This window comes from Macaca fascicularis, chromosome 3 (genome assembly GCF_037993035.2).
Source record: "Macaca fascicularis isolate 582-1 chromosome 3, T2T-MFA8v1.1".
NCBI lineage: Eukaryota > Metazoa > Chordata > Mammalia > Primates > Cercopithecidae > Macaca > Macaca fascicularis.
The window spans coordinates 85,617,442-85,624,119 of NC_088377.1; positions in this window are offsets into that span (position 1 = coordinate 85,617,442).

Genomic DNA, 6,678 nt, shown 5'->3' on the forward strand with positions numbered 1-6,678 from the left:
GATTGCTTCCTGTGCCCTATTGTTTATATAAAAAAGCAGATTCACTGAGCCAGACTAAATCATGTATTCAGTGGAAGGCTGATCAAGGACTCAAAAGAATGCAACCTTTTGTTTCTTATCCACTTAGGACCTGGAAGCCCCCACCTCCAGTTGTCCCGCCTTACCGGATCCAACCAATGTACAGATGGACACATATTGATTGACGTCTCATGTCTCCCTGAAATGTATAAAAGCAAGCTGTACACGATCACCTTGGGCACGTGTCCTCAGGACCTCCTGAGGCTGCATCTTGGGTGCGTCCTTAACCATGGCAAAATAAACTTTCTAAATTGACTGAGAGCTATCTCAGATATTTTGGGTTCACACAGGCAAGGCAGAGCAAGGTGAACAGTTTAGGATTTGCTCACTTGAATAATTTTGGTGGGCTTTGGGATACTGGGGCTGTCCCAAGTTGTCTGGAACTTGGCCCTGTGTTGATTTCGGGTAGGGGAAATATTCACTTGGTATGTAAGTGTTTGATAAAGGAGATGGTTGGGTGTATAGACTCTAGACTGATTAGTTTGCATATAAAGGGTATATTCTCAGGGAGCACTTTTATAAGAATTAACTAGCCCTAGGAAGGGTAATCTTTCTCCAGCCAGCAAAGTCACAAATGCTAGAGCATTAAGAATACAGAAAATAACCTGTAATCCCAGCACGTTGGGAGGCCGAGGTGGGCAGATCACCAGGTCAGGAGTTTGAGACCAGCCTGCCCAACATGGTGAAACCCTGTCTCTACTAAAAATACAAAAAATAGCCAGTGTGGTGGCAGGCACCTGTAATCCCAGCTATTCGGGAGACTGTGGCAGGAGAATAGCTTGAATCCGGGAGGCAGAGGCTGCAGCGAGCTGAGATTGTACCACTGCACTCCAGCCTGGGCAACAGAGCAAGACTCCACCTCAAAAAAAAAAAAAAAAAAAGATTCAGAAAATAAAGCTAGGCATGGTGGCTGGCTTGTGCCTGTAATCCCCGCACTTTCAGAGGCTCAGGTGGGCTTGGGCCTGAACCCAGGAGTTTGAGAACAGCCTGGGCAACATGGGGGCAAAACCCTGTCTCTACCAAAAAAAAAAAAAAAAAAAAAAAAAAGAAAAACCAGACGTGGTGGCAAGTGACTATAGTTCCAGCTACTCAGGAGGGGAGGTGGAGGTTGCGGTGATCACACCACTGCACTTCATCCTGGGTGACAGAGCAAAACCCTGTCTCAAAAAAAGGAAAAAAAGAAAATATGGTTAATACAATTGGCCCTGTGATGCCAAATACACAAATTCACAATCTGAGAAAACAAGATTAGAAAACTTCCTTCCTTCCTTTCTTTCTTTTTCGTCTTTTTTTTTTTTTTTTTTTTTTTTTTTTGAGACAGTCTTGCTCTGTCACCCAGGCTGGAGTGCAGTGGTGCAATCTTGGCTCACTGCAACCCTTGCCTCCCGGGTTCAAGTGATTCTTCTGCCTCAGCCTCCCAAGTAACTGGGGTTACAGGCACGCACCACCACACCTGGCTAATTTTTGTATTTTTTATAAAAACAAGGTTTCACCATGTTGGCCAGGCTGGTCTCGAATTCTGGACCTCAAGTGATCCACCCCCCTCAGCCTCCCAAAGTGCTGGGATTACAGGCAGAAGAAACTGCGCCTGGCTAGAACACTTATTTTCTTATTTCATATAGGCCAATGGTTCTCATATTTTTTGGTATCAGGACAACTTTGCACTCTCAAATGATTTTTTTTTTTTTTTGAAACATTGTCTCACTCTGTCGCCCAGGCTGGAGTACAGACAGGGTCACGATCTCAGCTCACTGCAACCTCTGTCTCCCAGGTTCAAGTGATTCTTCTGCCGCAGCCTCTGGAGTAGCTGGGATTACCGGCGTGTGCCACCATGCCCAGCTAATTTTTGTATTTTTAGTAGAGATGGGGTTTCACCATGTTGGCCAGGCTGGTCTCGAACTCCTGGCCTCTGGTGATCCACCCTCCTTGGTCTCCCAAAGTGCTGGGATTACAGGTGTGAGCCACCGTGCCCAGCCTCAAAAATTTTCGAGGGAGACAGGCAGGGTGGCTCATTCCTGTAATCTCACACTGAGGAGAACAAAATCACCTGGTGACAATTGAACAGGCCCCAGAGGCAAAATCTCCTTATCTAAGGAACTTAGAGGACAGCAAAGACCACCTGGTGACCATCTAACAGGCCATCCAGAGGCAAAACTCCTTCTCTGCGGAAATTAGTAGTAATTAGCCTTCCCTTTTAAAATTTTTTTTAGAGGTGGAGTCTCACTCTGTCGCCCAGGTTGGAGTGCAGTCGCTGGGTCTCTGCTCACTGCAACATCCACCTCCCAGGTTCAAGAGATTCGCCTGCCTCAGCCTCCAGAGTAGCTGGGACTACAGGCGCCTGTCACATGCCTGGCTAATTTTTTTGAGTTTTTAGTAGAGATGGCGTTTCACCATGTTGGCCAGGCTGGTCTCCTGACCTCAGGTGATCCGCCTGCCTTGGCCTCCCAAAAGGCTTGAGCCACCACACCTGGCCAGTAATTAGAATTTCTATACATCTCTGGAACGTCATGCCAAAACTCGTTGAGCAATCCATGCTGACACTGAGGCACCAAAATGTCTACAAACACAATTCTCAGAGACGTTTGAACCAGAGCAACTCCATCTTGAATAGGGGGCTGGTTAAATGAGGCTGAGACCTACTGGGCTGCATTCCCAGACATTTAAGGCATTCTTGGTCACAGGATGAGATAGGAGATCAGCACTGTGAACTAACCAGTGATCTCTGACTGCTGCTCAGAAAAAACAGAGGGATGGGTAACGTAAAGATCTGAATCAATATTCTAATTCTGGGCACACTGGAACCAGCTAGCAACCCCATATCAGCTTGGTTCCAACAGTTGCCCAGTTCATGGAAAACCTTCATATTTAGATTACTTGGGATAATTTTACTTATTTTGCTTTATTGCTGTAAAATATATTGTTGTTGTACTTTTTGTGTAGGATTGAGAGTAAACTTACTTAACATTTTCATAAATTAAATACTTATTAATCTTTCAGATACCACCTTTTGTCGGAACTTGGAGTTATGAATGACTCTTACCATAACAACGCTTTCTGACTGGGCTCCTCTCTACCATAAATGCAAGAGACCCAATAGTTAGAAGGGAATGTCATCGCCCCTATTCAGGCTGAAGAAGTTACAGAAGATGGATCTTCATCTGTCTGCAACCCTTAGGATTAAGGGTTCTCTTATAGAGCGAGTGCAGTGTCTCGTGCCTGTAACCCCAGCAATTTGGGAAGCCGAGGTGGGTGGATTACCTGAGGCCAGGAGTTCAGGACTAGCCTAGCCAACACAGTGAAATCCCATCTCTACCAAAAGATACAAAAATTAACTGGGTGTGGTGGTACGCATCTGTAGTCCCAGCTACTCGGGAGGCTGAGGCAGGATAATTACCTGAGTCTGGGAGGTGGAGGTTGCAGTGAGGCAAGATTGTGCCACTGTACATCAGCCTGGGTGACAAGAGTGAGATGCTGTCTAACAAAAATTTAAAAAATTTAAAAAAGAGTTATCTCGACTGGGCGTGGTGGCTCACACCTGTAATCCCAGCACTTTGGGAGGCTGAGGTGGGTGGATCACGAGGTCAGAAGATCAAGACCATCCTGGCTTAACATGGTGAAACCCCATCTCTACTAAAAAAATACAAAAAAAATTAGCCGGGCATGGTGGTGGGCGCCTGTAGTCCCAGCTACTCGGGAGGGTGATACAGGAGAATGGTGTGAACCCGGGAGGCGGAGCATACAATGAGCTGAGATTGCACCACTGCACTCCAGCCTGGGCGACAGCAAGACTCTGTCTCAAAAATAAATAAATAAATAAATAAATAAATAAATAAATAAATAAGAGTTATCTTATAAAAGGGAGGGGAGACATGTCAGAGGCGTTTGAACCAGAGCAACTCCATCTTGAATAGGGGCTGGGTCAAATGAGGCTGAGACCTACTGGGCTGCATTCCCAGACAGTTAGGCATTCTAGGTCACAGAATGGGATAGGAGGCAGCCACAAGATACAGGTCATAACGACCTTGTTGATGAAATGGGTTGCAGTAAAGATACCAGCTAAAACCCACCAAAACCAAGATGGTGACGAGAGTGACCTCTGGTCATCCTCACTGTTACGTTCCCACCAGTGCCGTGACAGTTTACAAATGCCAGGGCAACATCAGGATGTTACCCTATATGGTCTAAAAAGGGGAGGCATGACTTATCCACCGCTTGTTTAGCATATAATCAATAAATAACCATAAAAATGAGCAACCAGGAACCTTCGGGGCTGCTGTCTCTATGGAGAAGTACTTTCCCGATCCTGGGATTGGGACCCCTTTCTCGTAACAGATCCAGACTCTAAGAGAGGGTTCTTGGATCTCACACAAGAAAGAATTCAGAGTGATTCCGTAAAGTGAAAGCAAGTTTATTATATTGTTAAAAGTAAAGGAGAGTTGAAAAACTGTGGTTGGGGGTGGGTGGTCTTGAGCTGTCTCCTGTGGTGGGGAATGCAGGAATGGAGGAGCTGAAAGGAGGGAAGAGAACTTCAGGTAGGTAATGAGTGAAAGCAGGAGCTAATGATCAGGGAAACTCCAGGGGAATAAGAGAGTGGGAAGAGTGTTTCTTCAGAGTCTTTAGAAGACCCCTAGTGGAATCCCACCTTCCAAATTGCTGGGATTACAGGTGTGAGCCACCGCGCCCAGCCAGGTTCAAATGCTTCTGACAGATCCAGACCCCTTTCGGGTAACATCTTTCTGGCTATCATGGAAAGGACAATACTAGGGAAACCCCTGACCCAAAGGCTAACTTTGCCAGCAAGGTGTTAACCCTACCCCATAAGGGTTGATACTAAAGAGACCCCTGACCCAAAGGAAATATAATGTTTCACTGATTGGCAGACTTCAGGTAAGTGGGGTACATATTCCCAGGTAAAGAATAGGATTGGGTTAGAGGCCCAAGTTAGGGGAGTTACAGTTTCTTCTAAGACAGAGAGGGTTAAAGTCTCCTCTCAATAAAAGGCAAGGCATTTGACTGAACTTGGGTTCAAGGCCCAATCTAGGAAGGTTAGAGTCTTTCCTATGGTTTAGGGGCTTAGAGGCCCCTCTCAGCAAAGTCCCTCTCAGCTAAGAATGCATTTGGCACTATGGGATGTTAACTGCTACTCTCTTGGAATAATCTGCCTTACACTCTTTGCTGATGGCTATGGGTTATAGAATTAGGAATATACAGGATCGTGGGACATGAAGAGCTTTTTCCTCCTCCAAAGGGGAAACTTGAGAGCTGATGGGACTTCTGGACTTGTCAGTCAAGTCCCTTCTTGACTGACAAGTGGTGGCCTGAACTTTTGATTCAGTGTTGGCTGCAATGGGCAGGTCTGTCTCTGGCCTCCCGGAGCACCTCAACCTTCCCCACACTGCTGCAAGCAATAGTTTTCTCCCTTCCCTTTCCTTTCTCTCTCTGTGTAAACCAGTTGAATGAATGCCAAAGATCACCTGTTTATCTCCTCTGTAAAGTTTTCATTAAAAAGGACTTGTGGCCGGGTGCGGTGGCTCACACCTGTAATCCTAGCACTTTGGGAGGCCAAGGCAGGCGGATTACCTGAGGTCAGGAGCTCGAGACCAGCCTGGCCAACATGGTGAAACCCTGTCTCTACTCAAAAAAAAAAAAAAAAAATACAAAAATTAGCCGGGCATGGTGGCACATGCCTGTAATCCCAGCTACTCAGGAGGCTGAGGCAGGAGAATGGTATGAACCCGGGAGGTGGAGCTTGCAGTGAGCCAAGATCGCGCTACTGCACTCCAGCCTGGGCAACAGAGCAAGACTCCGTCTCAAAAAAAAAAAAAAAAAAAAGGACTTGTGAGGCTAGTCTTAAGCTGTAGTGAATGTGGTGTGCTTTGTGTATCTTTCTGTGTTCTGTAATGGAGAGGAGTATCTTAAGATAAGATGCAGGCCTTAGGACACCTGTAAGCCCACTTTTCAAGATGGCCCAGCAAACTGGTCAGTTATTTACAAACTTTGCTGCAGGTTCCTGAAAAACAAAAACAAAAACAAAAACAAAAAAACTGGATGAAGGTTCTCCCTTCTCTTGTATGTCCTTGGGAGCTTTACTTTGTAACCATGTGGTTATGCTTTCTCTTTTTACAATGGTGGCCTGGGTTCAGGGTTCAATTCCTAGCTTAGGGAATAAGTCCTCTATCTTCAGCCTGTCTATGTATTTATATGTATTCTGTGTTTAATATTTATATATGAAAGAACTTTAATTGGTTTAAAAATAATAAGAGCTTAAATCAAATATTTTAAAATAAAAATAACATTGTAATGCCTTTTAGTTCACATGACTTTAGTAATCTTTGGGAAATAAAAACTGCTTTAAAGATTATTGGTAAAATAAAAATATCTTCAAAAATGTATACATTTGGACAAATTATACAGGTCAGATATTAGGTTTGCGAAATGTTTTAAGGTTATAAACTGCTTCTTTGACTTCTAAAAATTGTTCAATTTATTTTGGAACATTAGATTCTAGATAAGGCCTGGGAACTTAGATTCTAGATAAGGCCTGGGCACATGTGAGATTAACCATGCCCACTATCTATGCAAAGAAGTTTATAAAGAAAA